We start from the raw sequence: 20977 nt of genomic DNA on the forward strand, positions 1-20977 counted from the left end.
TTTTATGTAATTTAACAGTCAACATGGATATCTGCTGTCAAGCTTCTAAAATAATTTTAAAAATTAATGAAATAAAATTCTAGTTTCCTAAACAGAACACAGCAAACAGTTTTATTCCCTTTTTCTTCAATAGATTTTCAAATCATTGGTCATTTTTGCAACGCATGAATCTATGATTTAATTAACGTTATAAGACGATAAAGACCTATTTATTATTATTAATGAAAAAAACGATAATGAAAAATAATATAATTCCAGTAAAACTACATAATGCACCTAAAAATTAAAAATAAAAACACTGAATGTTAAACCCGCATTAAGTCTTATTAGAATCGCCAATAAATTATGAATGATCTTTTAAATAGAATTAACCAGAAATTAAAACGATAAAGGTTAAACATAACCAGTTTGCCAAACATTATTAATAATTTGAGTATATCTTAATTATTTTAATTTGTAAATAAGAAACATTTTAATGTTTCATATGTTCTATTAAGTCTATTAGATATAATATAATAATTTTATTAAGGGTACCTAAATTAATTTTAAAATTTAATCAGCTGAATTTTTATGAAGTGTTTTTATAAAACTGATGAGGAAGCCTAATTTAAAATAAGTTAAAATAATTAAGCATTATTAAATTAAATTATCGTAACTCTCTGGACGAACTAAAAAATAGGAGCTATATTTACTGATCATAAGAAAATAGTTAACTAAAATTAATATTAATTTCGGTGGAACTTTGTAAACTTATGGGTTATTTAAATAAACTATTTAATAACTTTTAATTTCGATAATTATTTAAACTACATTACTGTAGGTTTAAGAATTCGATTTTAAATACGTAAATAAGAGTAGGAATTAGAATTACTCATTCAATTATGCATTACATATTTTACGTGAATAATTAAATTTATATTTCAATAAGTTACGTTAATGTTTAAAGTTAACTGTTAATGTTTTAATTTTATTTTTCTTATCATAATTTTCAAAAAATCCAACTCTTTAGTAATATTTAAAAAATATTCTTTTGCAAGATTGTGTTTCATATTTAAAAAGAAAACTTTAATTAATTTACAAAAATTATGTTGATATAATTTAAATAGAATACTAAGAAAAGATGAGAGTGTGTAAACAAAAATGATAATTTCACGAAGTTTTTATCAAAGCTGTATTCTGAAAGTGATCTTAAAAAAGTGTAAATTCTTTGGAATTCGTTAAATTCTAAACTTTACCAAGCTTTACCTAATTCAATTTCTTTCGTTCTTTTTTTAATACTGTGAAGAGCAAACCTGACTATCTGAACTACAGAGTGTTCCAATAAAGAGAAACAATGGGATAATTCTTCGATTTGTATAGCCTCTCTTGATATCCACACCCAGAAACCATTTTATTTTATATCCAGCTCTGAAGAGTCGACTCACTATCAATCTTGAACTTCGTAACCTTGTAATTTTGAACCCAATCTAGAAGACAAGAGAACTCTTGGATCATAATTTATAGCAAAATATCCTTTGTGGAGAACTGTTGGAAACTACCCAACATTTACGTTACAGGGAGATGAAAACCTCCCTTGCACTTTGTCTGAAACCTCCTTGCACTCTGTCGGATCAACTATTTTAAATCATGACAAATCAAAGATTTTTTATCTTTGTCAGAGTAAACTTTCAAAATTGTTTTGTTTTTGGAATAAATTTCAGTTCTTTTTCTTTAATGAATGGATTAATATCAACTAAATATTTTCTATAAAATATTATAGTGCTTTATTATTGTTTGTTTTATTTCAAACTAGCCGCCTAAGGCGGCCAGCTGTCCGCCACGCTATGTTTATTGGGCCCTAGCACTGCTAGTAGAGACACAATCCTCTTCCAATCTTCTTTGACGTTTCTCAGGTGTTTCTCGGACCCTAGCACTGCTAGTTGAGACACGATCCTCTTCCAATCTTCTTTGACGTTCCTCAGGTGTTTCTCGGGCCCTAGGACTGCCAGTTGAGACACGATCCTCTTCTAATCTTCTTTGACGTTTCTCTGATACTTCTTGGGCTCTAGAATTGCTTGTCGAAATTGGGTCATGTTCCATCCTTCTTTGACGTTCCACAGACGTTTCTTGGGTCCTTCTTCTTCTTTGAGAATCTCTTAATATCTTTTTCTTTGACAAAATACCAAGTTTTTTGGAAGGCGGTTCTGCCATGTCAGTAATCGGGTTTTTAAGAAGTCAACGAATACTTTAGAACAACAATTACTATGAAAGCAAATCATGAAACTTCAATATTAAAATCTAAGTGCTTACCTGCAAACTGAAACTTTCTGAAAATAACTAATTACATTTAATAAAAACTGTTAAAATAAAGAATAGAAAAACCAAAGAGATCCAAGGTAAATGTGATAGTTCCTTCAAAAACAATTAAATTTCTATTTTATATATTATATAGCTACAACGCTTAAGAAAAAAAACTAAAATGCTAAATGCATGAAAAGAACACGAAAACGAATTAATTTTTTATGGTATCAATTTCTATTTCTATATAATTTTTTATGGTATCAATTTATATTTCTATATCGCTACAAAAATTATCGTCTTCGCTTAAGAAAAAAAAATAGAGCGTGGGAAGAAGAAGAAAAACTTATTATAACAATTATGAACAGCGACAAATATATCAAAGCGAAGCGTTCTATTAACGTATCGAATATGTTGCCACATTTTTAATACAAAAGTTAAGCTTTTCTCCACTTTGATAAATGTAAACTAATGCGAACCTTACAATTAAATTACTAATTCCGTCTTATATTATTGGTTTAAGTTGTCGAAAATTAATATTTCAATTGTAAGGTTCGCATTAGCATACATTTATAAGAGTGGAGAAAAGTATATGCATTTTTTAATAGTTTTTTGAATATGGCTCTTTGAAGACGAAAAAGCAGAGATTTTCTTACAAAATGACTGATAACTAAAAAACTAATCCAAATTTTTGAAAAAGAAAAAAAATACTTCTTCATTATGTCAAAACACAATTATGTGCCGAGTTTCGTGCCTGGGCGAGGCTTCTGGGGCGATATATTGTGATTACAGACACACACACAGCCGCGTTTATTATTATGTATAGATGTATTTTTAATTTAAGGATTACTAACAATCTTATTATCTATTTTTAAGAAATTGCATCTCAGATGTTCATATTAACGTAAATAGTACTTTATATGCTAAACACTGTATAACACGATTTTGATTTCTATATATATTGCAATAATAGTTTCATAAAATTTTATTAAATAATCCTATAACTCAGGAATTCTAAAAATGATTATTAAGTATCCTATTTGCATCATTTTTGTAAAAAATATATATAAGAGCAAGGCATTACGTGAAAGCTTATGATTTTTCTAAATAATTCTTTTCAGATCTTACAATCATGGTAATAATAATAATAATAATAGCTTTTTCCACTAAACAATTGCAAAAGGCCGGGATAGCCTGGTCGGTAGGGCGCTGGGCCCATATCCAAGAGGTCGTGGGTTCGATCCTCGCCGGCCGAAGACTCCCCGTGTAGTAAATGGTGACTGATGCACGTTAAATCTGTCGAGTCTCAAAGTCCTCCATGTTCCCACAACAAATCAATACCTCTGGGGGTACTGATCCAGGAGTTTCTTCGTGTTCTGGATTGGTTCAAAATTACAAGGCTACGGAGTTGAGCGTAAGTAGTCGTAAACCCATGAAATTGGGTCGGCTGTTCAACGGCGGTTATAAAATAAAATAAACAATTGCAATGATCAAAGTAATGTCATGAAGAGTAGTCATTAATTGCAAAAGAAATTAGTTATGTGAAAGAGAAAGTAGGATGTAAGATAAGCTTAGAAAACTTACCTTCAACTACTACCTACCTCTAAATTATCTAAAAGCATGTCCACTACGCTGTAAAAAGTTCTGGATCAAATTCGTAAAGTACTAGCATAATCTGTAAAATACATTTTTATAATAAAATATTATATTGTTAATTTTGTAGTCACACTTATGTAATTAGAGTAATTTTACGATAATTATTACTGTAAAATTTTCGGTTACAGAATTTTTGTTCCTTAACAGATTACGGTAAGAATGGATTTTACGGTGAGGAGTACTGACTATCTGAGTGCCTGTACTTTTTACCGTAATTTGATCTGGGACTTTTTACAAAGCAATTTCAAATTGCTCAGTTAATGGAAGGTATAACAAATTCGTTAAAAATCGTTTTTTTATTTTTTTTTTTTTTTTTTTTTTTTGCTTACTAAAATATTTTATCGTAACCATTTAATGAAAACTTATGCTTCAAAACATATTTTGCTAAATAATTGTGTTTTAATCAGACATTGAAATTTTTATAACAGATAAATAAAGTTGCTACACTAAGAAGATGGAGGCCATACTTGTGAAATTTGCATTACCCTGACGCAATGGTGTAATATGCAAACAATAAAATTTTTGCACACTCTTGTTAGGTAGGCGTACGCCTGAAAGCCATAAAAAAGCAGAGGTTCGACAGCAATTTGCTCATAACCAATTTGCATTTGAACATTATTTTTGGCTTAAATAGCTGTTGTTATGCGTCGTGTAAGAAGATAAATGCCTATCCGCACTCATCCTCTTTTGATTAAGGAAAAATCATAGTCCATCGGGTTTGCAGTTTATCGTAATATATTACTTGTGTTGGCCGAGATCTTTTAGCAGTCCACAGAATAAGGATGGGATAGATTCAAGTCAGTCATACGGAAAGTTTTGCAGTTCTTCAGTAGCACTTCACTATTACAACCGAGCAGCCTGACTTCTTATTCGCAAGAGGTCCCACAATCACAAAATGCACCGTGAGTTTGGAAAGGAGCAAATTTGTGCTCAAAAAGTTCGACAACATTTAAAGCAGTATGGATCAGAAGTGTACCAACCAAGGTTTCTGGTACCCTTGACTCTGCATCACAGACAAGAGCACCTTCAAAAGTGTAATCATTGAACATGCAATAATGATGGAGCGTCACCTTAGCAGACGAACGCCGAGTTGGTAAACAGAGCAATGATGGCCACATCTATTTTTGATGGTATCATGGAGAAATCACGTTGCCAATTTGCATTCGACATCGTCATACTGGTCCATCTTCCACAGTAATCCATCATCCTTGTCCATCACACATTTATTATTATTGGATACGCGCATTTCTGAACTCTAATCATTATATTTTAGGAGTGTTAAGCCGCATGGCTCTAACCTACATACGATCTCCTTTCAAGCTTTTTTTTTTTCGTTTTTTCCAGCAGGATAATACCCTGCTGCATTTTGACTATACTATCCAAACGATCCTTAATACAAGACATAAACGGCAGTATACATACCCTGCACGTTCTCCAAATCTTTGAATAATTCAAAACGTGAAGTTAATCCTTTCCACAAGGCTGGGATAGCCTGGTCGGTAGGGCGCTGGGCCCATGTCCGTGAGTTCGTGAGTTCGAACCACGCCGGCCGAAGATTCCCCGTGTAGTAAATGGTGACTGATGCACGTTAAATGTGTCGAGTCGCAAAGTCCTCCATGTTCCCATAACAAATCAATTCTTCTGGGGGTACTGGATTGGAGATCTATCGTTCTCTGATTCAGGTCAAAATTACGATCTGTTTATGAATTAATGGATCCGCCCTATAAACGGGTGCGACGAATGTTCGCGGCAAAAGTCGAATTCTTGGACATAGATAGCTCCACTGGAAAACAAGAACAATCGCACCCCTCTGCCTAAAACAGGCATAAGTCAACAACAATCCTTTCCACGACTCACCGATTACTACTGTCAAAGATATTTGGCATAGAATCATCCAATCTCTGTGTGATTCCTTGTCCAGATGGATAAATAAAGTTATTTCTGCCTTTTGATACTGATTTCTTATGTTTTATACGCCCTAGCTTTTCTCAAATTTAAAAGCTTGCTCTTTCCTTTATAATGCATGAGACTAATAAATACATCCCTGCTATTCACGTCTTTCCTTAGTGAAGCCATTTTAATGGCCGTAATCTGAAGCAAAAATCAATCTAAATATGTAAATTCATAAATATTACACTTTTACCCTTATTATTACATTTTTGAAATACATACAATTAAATTTAAGGAAAGTGCACTCATTAGAGGTAACTAATTTGTATTTATGTGAGGAAAAAGCAAAAGCACTATCAAATTCTGACAAATCACTGGAATGGAAGGTGGGGTTAAAACATTAATATCAGTTTGTCTGTTAAACGGAACCTGGGAGTGTTTTGAGGTTTCTTCAGACAATCAAACAATTTTTTTTGGTTTCAGTCTCACCTTCCTTATTAGTAATTCCTTTAATTTTTCCTTTCCTCGCTTAAATAATAATTCACGATTCCTAATGTGTATGCGCATTTAACAATATTTGTGACAATTAATTTATAGCCCGATTAATTTAATGTTTTAAAAATTATTTTATCCTAATTATCTAAAAGCACATATAAATTAATGAATTCAATTTTTTATAACTTATTTAATAAAATTAAGAAAAGTTTTTGTAATATATGTTGTTAAATATTAAAATTCTCTTTAAAGTATTATATTTTTCAAAATATAGATTAAGATCTTTTGAAATTGCATGAGCTTCTTTATATAAACAAGTGATTTGATTCTTCATTAGCCTATTTAAAATAATTAACTCAAAGTAATTTTCCAGAAAGTCACATAAAGAGATTTCAATAAATGTTTATGAACAATTTTATTGCTTAAATGTTTGCTATTAACTTTAATTCCAAATATATGAAAAGAAAATTTCCATAATAGTTAGGCAATTAATAGTTTACTAGTAATTAGTTTCATTCTAATTGTATAAGTTCCAGATAAGTAACTTAATATGTCGGAATAATATAGCTCTTAAGTGTTGCTTAAGTAATTTAACGGGAGGTTAGGCAAATAATCCAACGATAATTTTTGCGATTTAACGTTTGAATTAATTTCCTTAGTACATAATTAAAGTAGATTAATTCGCTTTTTTTCATAACTTCCAAACACTGAACTAAATCCAAAATGTTAAATGAACCAACAAACCTAAATTTTCATCTTGATTGAAATATATGGATTTCAAAAATAAAAAAAAACTAATAACCTTTCTCGACAGTAGTTAAGCAATGATAACAATAAAATATAATTTTGTTTCACATATTGAAGCTTCTTCGAATTCAAACTATTAATCGCGAACTACTTTTAAAACAATATTCATCTTGGAATTATGTGTCAAAATATTTACAATTTCTCACACAACACCTATTACCTCGAAACGGTATTTAATGTGTTCCGTTTTGCAACATAACCAACACGCTTATGACAATAAATGAACCATGAAACGCTAACTTTTCTGCTACTACAACCAAAACATTTTCTTTGCATTTCCGAAATAGCACATAATTATTAAGTACGTTTCAGTTACGTTTTATGACTTTAACATCGAAAAAATCATGTTGCTTTTTCTAGGGTCACTTTTCTGCTCTGGTAAAAAAAATCTATATTAAAAACACCGGAACATGTTAAAATTTACCGTGTTTCTGGCTCTATGGGAACACGAGAAATCTCGGAAATTTTTACCTATACATTTGGTAATTATTTTGGTAAAATAAAAAAAAATATGGATCTATAATATGTGTTTAAATTTGGTTAAGTGTGATAATTTCATCAGGATGTCTTTAAGCATGGCAGAAAAACTGTTTATTCGCTGAAATTTACTTTTCACTTTTGTATTTTTCGTTAAATGATCATTAACATAAACTATAATTTTAAAAACCAGAATTTCCGTTAAGCCGTTACTATATTAAAGGAATTATTAAATTAAAAGTTTAAATACCATATATTTTCGTTTTATTAACAAGAATTATGGTATTTTTTTACCAGACGCATCTTAACAAGATAATATGTTTGTTTGTTTTTTCATTCGGCTTCATCCGATGCTCAAATACAAGCCTACAGAATTTAATTATGGACGTTTAACATCACATAACTTCCCGAGATACCATAGCCTTGGCATTTGTTGTGAGTTTCTTCTTTTACAAATTGTTATGCTCAAACCAATCTAAAAAAGTTACGTTTCATATTTAGCTAAAGTATTTCACAGAAAATGTCTCAAATACGTCTAAAGTATTGCCATTATGTTTTATAAACCGTGAAGCCCTTTTGGGTACATATGACTGTTATGACATGCTTTTGGAATTGTAAGACCTTATTGAAACAAAAATGTGACATTCTATGTTATGTGAGTTTTTCTATAACGTTGAACTTTTATGACGAAATTCATTCAACGATAAATAACAAATGTTTCAATATTAAAGAGTTTTAAAGCATAAAAATCATGGAATTACAAAACTTAAGACCATTTTAAAACTAAATTTCACTTTTGAAACAATGTATGGATGAGCGCTTATGGCTTCTGAAAATAGACGAGTAGTTTCATAAATTACCGTTTTTAGAAAATAACTGTTTTAAGATATTAAAATAGATGAATCAGAGCGATCATATTTTAACTGTTTAGACAAAATAGGCCTACAAAATATATCTCTATTACTTTTCTAAATGAAAAAAGCTCATGTAAAATTTATATTTGTAAATATATGTAACTTAAAACAACTACCCGACGAATAAAGAAAATTTAACTTGATCGCTTAAAGTGTAACTTTTTGATTTTAAAAAAATTCCCTCTTCACTAAATTTTATTTACTACGTATAGATTATCTAAATATCCAATTTTAATCTTTTTCTAACTTTCCAAGTTAATTGTGACAGAAATTCGTATTATTACTATTAAATTAGCATTAGCCAAGAACTTCAAGTAAGATGCTGATGAATATTATTAGTAATTACTCTGTCTATTCAGATTCTGTTACTTTTGAAATGCCCCTGTAAAAATATAAAATTTATATACAGGTATCACCACATATTCAAATTTTATGCAATATTGATCATATACATTTCACTGTAAACAAACTAAAACTTTTTATTTTGCTGTTTTTTTTAAGTTTGTTACTTTAAATAATACCACGATAGCTTCTAAAGTTTATTAATAGATACATTTTCCAAAGTGTGTCATCACCATCACAAGATAATAAATTTTATATAACTCCCAAACATTGAACAGTGATCCAAATAAAAACTACATATTTATAACTTATAGTCTAATGATTGGATGTTTGCGTATCAAGCTGAACGATTAATGGTTATAAAAACATGTTTAAAATATACAAATTAATATAAATCATATCTATTAAACTAAAAAAATACTAAGCATAACTTCGCATTTTTACTATTCTTCCGTCTTTGTTACTTTTATAAGTGCCATGATAGATTTCAAAGTTTATAAATAAGTTCATTTCTCAAAGTGTTTAATCACAAGACAATAAAACTTCATGTAGCTCCAATACATTGAATAGTGATCTAAATAAAAACCACATAAGTTTAGCTTCTAGTCCAATGATTGGATGTTTATGTATTAGGTAGAAATATTAATGGTCATAAAAACATGTTTTAACTATACGAATTACTTAATTAAAGGTGTTCATCAAGAGAAGAAACATAAATCGACAATTCATCAAACAAAAACTATTTATAACTTCTTATTTTTACTATTTTTCCGCTTCTGTTACTTTTAAAAATACTATGATAGATATTAAAATTCATAAGTAAATTTAGTTTCAAGAGTGAGTCATCACCATACAACATCAAATTTTTGTATAATATTACCCCTATACATTGTACAGTCACTCAAAATCTAATAATGTGTAGTCTAATGATTGGATGTTTACGTGAGATGATATCTTTATTATTATAAGGACGGGTTTAAAATATACATATTACATAGCTACTGATATCTATTAAATAAAGAACTATTAACGGACCAGAAATTCTTAGCAAAGCTTATTTCTTTCTTTTATTCTCTCTCTCTCTTTCATACTCTCTTTCTTTCCTTCTCTCTTTCTTTTTTTTATGAATTCAGAGCTCTAAGTAACTTTCAAAGTATGAGGCTAGCTGCAATTTGGAAAATATAGTGTCAATAAAATATTGCGTTCTGGCACCTCAAAGTGATACAATTCTGAAAAACGGGAATAGATTTAATTTTAAACATGTTAAAATTTATTAATAAATTATATTTCAAGGAATACAATGTTAAAATAAAGACGTATAACAATGCCATAGTTTTCTTCCGAATCATTCTGATTTCAAGCAGAACCTCGTATGCAGTTGAGGTACACTAAATATCAGTTTCGTTTGTATTTATAATTCTGATAGTGCTCGAAAATGGGGCCTTGGTTGTTGCTATTACTGCCTTTGATGTATTTTCTGTCGTCGTCTGAAATAGGTGGAATTCATAATTCACAAAATTCATATGTTTGAACCCCTTGAAACACATGGGTCTTGATTGAAACTCTGCAATTGTGAAATAACTATGAGACAAATCTATATACTAATGAAATAACTAAAAAGATAATTTTTTTAGTTTCTATACTTATATAATATATTTGTATTACTTTTTTGCACTTTAGTAATGTGCCAGTTTCGTGTCAAGTAAAGAATGCTTAAATGAATAATAACTGTGAACTTTATAACATGTAACAATATATTTTTTATTATATAGGATTTTCACAGATTCTCATTTATCAAATCATAGAGCAATTATTCATCTTAATTTGTTGAAATGATGAAGAGCATGGCATTCTTTTAAAATGCATCCTAGAATTAATTAAAAAAACGGAATTTTCTTCAAAAAAATATTAAAGTTAAATTTGCATTGTTTTATCTCAGATTTACTTTGTATTTCAAAAAGATATATTTTATATTAGATAGTGTTAGATGGTAACAAAACTAATTTCTCAAATTAAGCTTTTATTATTTTACTTAGACTTACTTCCCATTTAAAACAGTTAGTTTTACTTAGAGTTAGACAGCAGCAAAGGTAATCAAAATTCTTTATTAAAATTAAATTTGCATTATTTAGTCTCGGATATGACTCTCAGTTCCAAACAGATATTTAACCTTAGATCGAGTTATATGTAATAAAGCTTACACATAAACCCTATCCAAGACCATATATTCAAATTAAATTTGCATTATTGATTCTCATACTTAACTTCCTGTTAAAAACAGATACTTTCTGCAGATTTATATCTTAGATTTTTAAAAGCAAAAGCATTATTAAAATTGGATTTGTATTATTTAGTCTCGAAATTAACTTGCTCTTTCAAACAGTTATTTTTGCCTTGAATAGAATTATATGCTTACAGAGTTAGCATTCATTATTCAGATATTTATCTTAGATTTTAAAAAAAGCTTAACAAAAGCATTTTTTAAAATCAAATTTGCATTATTTAGACTAATACATAATTATCTGACCCAAACGAATATTTTCCTTAAGTATAGTTAAACTATAACAAGGTTTATTTTTAATTAAATTTGCATTATTTAGCCTCAGATAAAACTCCCAGTTTTAAATAGATATTTAACATTACTTCGAGTTATATGTTTATAAAGCTTACATATTACCCTGTCCAAGACCTTATATTCAAATTAAATTTGCTTAATGATTCTCATATTTAACTTCCCGTTAAAAACAGATATTTCTTTTGAAAATTAGGTGTTAATAAATTTTTAAAAGAAAAAGTCATTATTAAAATTGGATTTGTATTATTTAGACTCAGATTTAACTTGCTCTTTCAAATTGTTATTTTGCCTTGGATAGACTTGTATGCTTATAGTTTACATACAACTGTATTAAGATATTTTTCCTTAAATTTTTAGAAAAGAATTTTTTAAATTAAATTTTTCATTATTTAGACTAATACATAGCTATCTGTTTCAACCTAGTATTCTCCTTGGATATAGTTAAATGATAATAAAGTTTATTTTTAATTAAATTTTCCTTATTTGGTCACAGACTTAACTTCCTACTTCAAACAAATACTTTCCCGTAAAAATAGAATCAGATGTTTAATGGCGGGGTATTTACAGATGTTAACAAAATTATTTTTTTCAAATTGAATTTGAATTGTTTAGTCTAAAACCTAGTTTTCTGTTTTAAACAGATATTATTCTTTCCATAGAAATAGTTGTTAACAAAGTCTAGCAGATCTATTTATTCAAATTAAATTTGCATTATTCAGTCTTAGGTTAAATTTTAGTAACAAACAGATATTTTTCCGTAGACAGAATTTCCAGAAACTAACTTCATTTTATGATACGTCTGGAAGACAAATTTAATTCCCTTCTCAGACTCTTATCAAAACATTCCCTTTTCCAACAAATTGATTAAAAAAAATAGAGTCATTTTAAAAAATTATCCTTCCAGATTCAACTTCTTACACAAGTCGAGATTTGCAAAACCAGTAACTCAGGAAGGTTTTTTCTTTCCTCAGTCTCTGCATTTTAATGATAATAGCCTTTCTTTTTTGTAACTAGAAACGAGACAAAATTTTATCTAGTAAAGTTTTAAAAAATGCACTTTAACTAATTCAATTAATTATGAATGCATAATATATATTTAAAAACTATAATTTTCTTAATAAATTAGGCAGAATAATATTTTAAATAAAATTACTGATTTTTAATTTCTGATTACTCTAATTTATATACTACATGCAATTTATTCATAAGTTTCGTAAAAAAATGAATAAACTACCAAAAAAACTGTTTACATTATGAATTGCTTTCGCAAAACACAGCATCTTAAACTTATTTAATTAACTACGCAAACTATTTAAAAATTTAAAAAGTAAACACAAAAAAAAAAGATAAGTAAAATTAAAAAGCTAGAGATCATCTCAAATAACCTTTTTCTAGTGTTGTTCTAATTTCACATATTAATCTTCATAATTAATGTTAATAATACATTTTATGCTTAGTACTTTTATTTTTAACATTTAACCTTTAAGGAAATTTCCAGTCACTGGTTTTTAAAATAAATTAAAAATTCATGGTCGTTGATTGGTGAGGCTTTTTGTCCTCCTGTAACTTCAAACAGTGAGTATAACCTTTACAATGTGTTTTACCATCCGACAATCGTTTTAGCTTCACTCAGAAGCAAGCAAAAATGATATTAACTCGAAATATTTTCCTTTTATATATTCATTTTTCGTTTATATAGTATACAGAAAACAATATCCAGCAATGGTAAAACATAATGTCTTTTGAAATTTAAAAATAGAAAAAGAAAAATATATTGCGTTACAAAATTTTAAAAATTATGAAACAAATAAAGGTATTTTCATATTGAAAAACTTTTGGTGCGCAAACAATTCCTTTAAAAGATTAAATCACGAAATTTATGTATTTTAAATCGAAGCAAAGAAAATTAATTATAAGTATGTTCGTTTCATCTTAGTAAAAGAATAATATTTCGTAAAGCCAATTTTTTGTACAAAGTAAAAAAAATATTTTACTAGTTAAAAAAAATTTGTCTGAATATGTATACATATATATAACGAAATCGATGGTTCTTGGTTTCCAAATGATCACCTATTCAATATTCATTGAGTAACTAATGGTAATCATTTAATCATGGCATGCTTTTACTAAGACAGTTTTTCATCAGCTCTTTTTAGAAATATAATTCATAAATTTATATTTAAATTTATATTTAATAAAACCGTGGGGAAAATTTTAATTACATGCATACCTGTACTAAAGAAAAAAATATGTTCCAAACTACCAGAAAATGGTAAAATTTAGTGTGTTTCTGGATCTATGGGAACACCAAAAATCTTGGTAATTTCTACCGAACCGCTTTGGTAATAATTTTGATAAAATTTGCAATACATGATGCTCGTAGTTTTATAATATATGATAAAATTTGGTACTTTAATCATGATACCATAAAACGTGGCATAAAAACTAGTTATTCGGTCAAACTTTTCAATATAAGTATCCATTCTGGATGCTGATATTATGTTCCGATGTCGAAATTTCAATGAGAGTGTAGGTTTCTGGAAGAAAACATACTAATTGATTATTTAAAACATAAATATTTTTAATTTTATCTGCTATATTAATTTTAAGAAAATGCATCAAAGAAATTTGAAATTTTCAATGTATCTCATAAATGATAGCAGCTGTTCCTGGTGGCAACATTGACACCAAAAACGTTGAATGGTACCAAATTATCTATGATATCCATTGTACTTAAAAGGATGGCAACTATGTTATAACAAAGTGGTGTAGTAAAACTCTTTACATAACTTTTGGGACTAGACCACCTATGTTCATTTACATTACTTGATGTAAAGCAGCCACCGACCATTTTTGTTTTTCAATAATATTTAAATTTATACATAAAGTAAAATAAGATACGCATAAGAATCAATACGTAAAGTTATTTTAACAATATAAAATAAAATAAGAATCGATAATTTAGAATGCATATACACAATTATTCTTAAAATAAAATTAGTTTGCAAATCAAATGTTCTCGCAGCACAAAGAGAATTTTCAGACAAACTAGGTTAAACAGATCGCATTCAAACTAGACTAAACAGAACGGAAGGGCATAGATACATAATGAAATTAGTTAGTGCAGATCTCAGAGGTTTAAAAATTGAAATATAACAATATAACAAGTACAAAACTAAAAACACCTAGTACAAAAGCTTAGTACAAAACTAAAAACATGCATACAACTTTAAAGTTTTTTTGTTTTTGTTTCTGATGATGAATATCAGCGTTGAAAATTACAACAAATTCTTACGGATTATTCTTAATTGTAGACAAGCTAGTCACGTTATTCTATTTGACGTTTCTTGATATTCAAAGAACGCTAACATTGGTGTTGATAGAAAGTTTGAAAGTTTGAATTTTGAAAGAAAAAAAAAAGCTTTAAATAACACTTTATAAATCGTATATGAGCACTCGATTTGATGATAATCCAGAATAAAAATATAACCCAGGGTTCCTTTGCATAAGTTTCTGGGTCGCACAGTTAGCCAAAAAAAACGCACCACGCTAAATAACTTTTGATCTAATGATCGGATCTTAACGTTCTGAGACTCAATCTCAATGGCTCAAGAGGGTGACTTGAAATGGGCTAATTATTTTGCGTACACGATGCTTTAAAATACAAAATCAGACACAAAAGCGTACTTTTTCTAAATAAACGTGCGTTCCTTTCGACAAATTCGGAATTCGGTTCCCAAAATATGGGAGGTAGCTGCAATTTGGGAATTATGGTCCTAGTAGTTTGATCCCCTTAATGTTAATTTTACTTTTTAAGTATTTCTCTATATCTCGAAAACTTTTTAAGTAAAATGAAAAAAAAATTGCACACAGTTATAAAATACGTTTATTCAAAGATAATTCTGTGAAAAAAAAATTTTAACAATTAATTATTAGTTTTCAGTAATTAATTCAAAAATGATCGATATAATTTTGTATTGTAAGATATACAATTTTTACACCATTTTAAAGTATGTAGTTTTACATGGAAAACTACCAAATTTGAGCCAAATCGGTCATAGAAATCGAATTTTAAATATCTGACTTTTTATAAATTCTCAGAAACTATTCAAACCGCTTTTGCTTGAATTTTGTACTTTGCCACATAGAGTTATATTCTTTAAAATGATGAGAAAAAATTTATCTCTCACAATACAAAAATTTTTCTACCATTATTAAATAAAATAATTAAAATAATAAATACTTACAAAAATTAAATTTTCATGGAATTATCTTTTGATAAACGAATTTTATAACTGTGTATAAAAATTTTTCAGTTTCCATAAAATGTTCTCAAGATATAGTGAAATATGCAAAAAGTAAAATTAACATTTAGGGGTTCAAACTTTAGAGCACTCTCCTGATTAAACTACTGGGACCATATCTCCCAGATTGCGGCTACCCCGTACATTTTCGGGTTCAAAAACACTAATCCGTTAAAAAAGAGGTATGTTTATTAAGATAAAGTACGTTTCTGTGTCTAATTTCGTAACTTAAAATATCGTTTGTATTAGATAATTAGCATATTTGAAGTCACTCCCTTGAACCATTAAGATAGAGTTCTAGAACATGAAGATCAGATCATTAGATCAAAAGTTATTCAGGGTGGTCCATTTTTTTGGAGCACTGTGCAACGTTATATTTGGAGAGATATTACACCACAGGTTTTACATTCCATCAATGAGCTGTGGTAATGATTTTGGTAAAATTAATAATAAAATATGGTTTTATAATATGTGATAAAATTTGATAGATGTTGTAAGATTTAGTAATTTTATCATTATACCTTAAAGCCTGGCGTACACACCATTTATTCGGTTAAATTTACTTTTCAATTTCGTAATTTTTACTAAACATTATATGTAAATAAGAACTATAATTTTGAAAGTTAGAATTGGCCGTAAACTATATGAACGGAAAAAATTATAAAATGAATGGTTTAAATACTGTATATTTTGTTTATTTACCAAAATTATGGGAAATTTTTTAACAGAAATATCATTGCCATGCATTGTGGCACACGAACTCTTACCATGCATTGTGGCACACGAACTCTTGGACAAAGGCCCGCCACCCTACTAGCCAGGCTATCCCAGCCCTATGGACATCTATACCTCGACATAGTATAGATATAGATAACTATTTTCTTACTAAGTATGATTTTGCACATATAGATATTAATTTATCTAGATACCACATTATTGATATGGTGCAGAATTTTTAGTCTAGATGTAACACCATGCATGTATTTCGATATACACTGTAATAAATGACTCCTCCAAAATGAGCAACAATGTGTCAAAATATCTCTGAAACAAATATTAGTCGAATCTCATGCACTCATACTTAAGTATGGTGACATGCTCAAATATTCTGTTTCAATATACGTGCTATTTCACACATATATGCTGTTTCAAATTTGAACATATCACTTTGAGCGTGGGGTTTTTAAATTTCACTATAATTATTGAGGTGCTATTTTGATACATTTTTACTTAGTTTTGAGAAACGCTGTTTTACAGTGTAACATCATATAAGTATGCCTATTTATATCTTTACTGTATATAGTTTGGTTGTGTAGATATTAATATATATAGTTAATTTAGCTAATTTAGTAACATTGCTAATTTAGTTAATTTATAGCAGTATTAATAGATATTTTATCTTTTTCATAATTATATCTATTGATCAATATCATATATATATATATATATATATATATATATATATATATATATATATATATATATATATATATATATATATATATATATATATATATATATATATATATATATATATATATATATATATATATATATATATATATATATATATATATATATAATGCAAAATAAGTCTCATTTCTTCTATAGAATGCTTCAAATATTTTTATGCAATCGGAAATATATTTAGTTCAAATATCAAAATAGAAATATAGTGCAATGATTTTTTATTCTGTTTGATCTTTCGTCCCCAAGTATTTATTGTTCGTTTTATTTGGAATGTTTTGAAAAACGAAAGGTTATCTTTTAGTCAAAAGAAATTTCAAAACTAACTATTCTCTTTATATTTTAAAAGGAAAATGGAACTATTTTGATTTCAATGAATATTAAAATCTTTTATGGTTTATACATACTTCAACTTCTGTATTCAACGCCATTCTTTATTCTCCTTTATTTCATTCCTTTGTACTTTTCCGCTGTACTAATAGCAAAACTCAATCTAGCACTATCTTTTAAACCACTTGATTACTTTTAGTTCAAAAGAGTTATTCAACCTTTTGATTAGCTTCTAGAATAATATTCTGTTTATTTTTCTTGTAACAGTAGCATCATTTATGTTTTCTCTGATAGTACTTTTATTTGTACAACAAAAGTTTCTTTATCTATCTTTTTTTGTGTTTTTTATTATTATAATTAATGCTTACGCTAAAGATCAGTTGTGGTTTTTCACAATTAATTGATATGAAGTGTAAGATTATTTAAAAGGCAAAAACTTTGTGATATATTTTAAATCCAAATTTTTAAAAAGTATATTTGAGTATAAAAATAAACTGACCTTGTGCGTCAAAAATATTTCATGGATGATTGATTAAAAAAAATTGTATATATTTAAACATTGTCCTATAATATGTGAAAATTGAAATACATGCACTATAGAGGAAGAACAAGGCAAGTAATCAGTATGGGAAACGTAGACAATTGCTTTTTCACAATGTCTTAAACTGTAAATAAATAATCGCAAATAATGTCAACGTTGTGATCCTTTAAGAGGTTTTAAAATCGTGTCCCGCTAATAATATTTTAGTGTTCAGCTAAACTATCGCATTCAGTTAAAACCAATAGTTTGAAATAAAAAAAACGTGAAAATATTGTAGCGTATCTACCACTACAAATATACAGTTCTAATTCACTAGTATATAAGACATGTTAACTCGATTGTATGGTGGGGTACCTTTTCATAGATGAAGGTTGACATTGTCTATAACTACTATCCCCGCATTGGAGACCTTCGGACGTTATGTGAACACGCCTACCTTGGTAGAAACGCCCACTACAATTTGAACACGCTTACTTCAATGGATGGTTCACATTGAACAGCTGACTTTCTACTTGTGACTGCGACATTATCCTCCTCTCGCTGTTGCTTCTCAGTCTCGATCACACATAACGTACAACGTATTCACTCAACAGCTATGGGCAACACAGGACCGACTACTACCGTGAATTCAACACAGCTCTCACAATCAGCACTCAAAAAGTACGGTGATCTTAATACAGCTCCCCCGGCTTATCACAAAACAGCATTAAATCAACTAGTGGTATCCGTTCATCGAATTCTATCACAGATATAATTCTGGTGGGGGAGTACTGTTGCGTATCTACCACTACAAATGTACAATTCTAATTCACTATTATAAAAGACATGTTAACTCGATTCTATGGGTACCTTTTCATAGTTGAAGGTTGACATTGTCTATAACTACTATCCCCACAATATCATTTTTTTTTCAGATGGATCCGCGTTGCTCAGGGTCCAGCCAATGAGGTTGACCAGGTTGGAATGAAAGCGGACGTGGGTAGATACGAATTCTGCTCTGGACCAGTTAAACAAAATTTCTATTAAATTTTACATTAAGACTGGAATAGCATTTCCCTTTTGTATGAGAAAGTAATTTTTCGCAAAGCTGTATAGTGCGCGAAAACCACCCTGAATAAAGTCATATTCTTAAAATTCATTTTCTCAGAAACTATTCAATCAATTCGTTTTCAATTAAAAAGCGTTTTTAATATTGTCAAATAAAATAATACAATAATAATAAATATGCTAAAAGTTATGTTTTGCATAGAAATATCTTCAGTAAAACGAATTTAATAATTGTGAGCAAACCTTTTTCAATTTGCTTAAGATATGGTAAAAAATGTATAGAGAAAGTTTTTAAGATATGGTAAAATATGCGAAAAGTAAAATTAACATTAAGGGTTCAAATGTTGGACCCCTCTCCTGACCAAACTGAAGGATTTCTTATATGGATTATAATGTGGCCCACAAAAAAAGAATTTGAAAAACCCTTGTTTCAAAGGCAGATGTTATAATATTTTGCCTGTTAGTTTTTTTAAGTTAGTTTAGTTGGTTAGTTAGTCGTTTGCATAATTTCAGGTAATTGCTTATTACAGCCAAAATTAATCAGTGTTTAACTAATTACCTTTTATGTTTTTTTATCAGCGTTAAACAGGCTTTTAAGAGAAGTATATGTACCTAATTATAATTTTTGTAAAAAAAAAAACCATTCAGTTAAAAATGGTCGCTATAGAACTCAATTTAATGAATTGGGTGCTTAAAACCAACGAGTTTTTTTCACAGAATTACGCACTTTCATCGCCTCTTTTTTCAAACTCTGGAAATATCTTTACAATTCAAGAAATGCTATATTTTCACGAATACTGCCTTATCAAAAGCAACAAAAAGTATGAAGAAGAAAATTAATGAGGCCAGGTTCATGAATAAAAAGTAAAATAAAATTTTGAATACCAAGAGTTGGCGGAGTGCTTTCTTTTTCCAAATTAGTTTACTTTTCCAGTACGCTTTTATCACTGCAAAAAATTAGAAAAAGGTAGCAGAATGCCTTTTAAATTTCTTAAAAGATATTCTTCAGCCTTGTCATCTTTAAACTGGTTAAAAATTTGATTTCTGAATCCCTTTTTTTTTTAAAGTCTACATTAAAAATATCTTATTGAGTAAAAATACATTAAAAAATTAAACTTAAGGAAACTAAAGAAATTAGTACCATCCCTTTATAAGTCAAACATACACTAAAAAACTTAAGAACACTGGGGAACCATTTTTTTTCTGCTGCATGAGTTTGTTTAAACATTTGTAAGATACTTCAGTATCGCTGATATCAAATCTGCAATCGATTTTTTTTTCCACGCTACAGCTTTTTTCTTTTTAATGAGATTTTATATCTATTTTTTGTCGAAATATACGAGTTTAAAAATGTTATATATAACAGAAAGTAAATGTTGCAATGAACTTCTAGAGGAGTTAAGTACATCCTTAGGATTAAAATTGCATAGTAAACCAGTCAGAAATGTCATCATACGCCACTAGGGGTGCTATTATACTATGAACTAGTTCTTCGTATGCTTCTACACTTACCCGTGTAGGATGACAGCGCCGGACATGGGTTTCTATGATGCAATTTTAATCCTCCCTCGTTTAAGCCACACATTAACCACACTTAACCACATTTTAAAAAAAGTCTGTAACTTTAGGAACAAAACTAATTTCAGGTATTAAATCTCCACACCCGAATTAAATAAAATACAATATTTGTACAAACCCACAAAAAAAATTTCCCCAAGAGTAATTTAAAATGCACTGAGAACTAAAGCAAATATATAATATGAAGTTAAAGAAACATGGTGTATTTCTTATGTAACAGACCTAAATAAAGTCATTTGGATTTGAAATTAAGGAATTTTTAATTTTTCCAACCACA

The sequence above is a fragment of the Parasteatoda tepidariorum genome, chromosome 8 (assembly GCF_982258835.1).
Source record: "Parasteatoda tepidariorum strain Cologne lab strain chromosome 8, Ptep-v5.0, whole genome shotgun sequence".
NCBI lineage: Eukaryota > Metazoa > Arthropoda > Arachnida > Araneae > Theridiidae > Parasteatoda > Parasteatoda tepidariorum.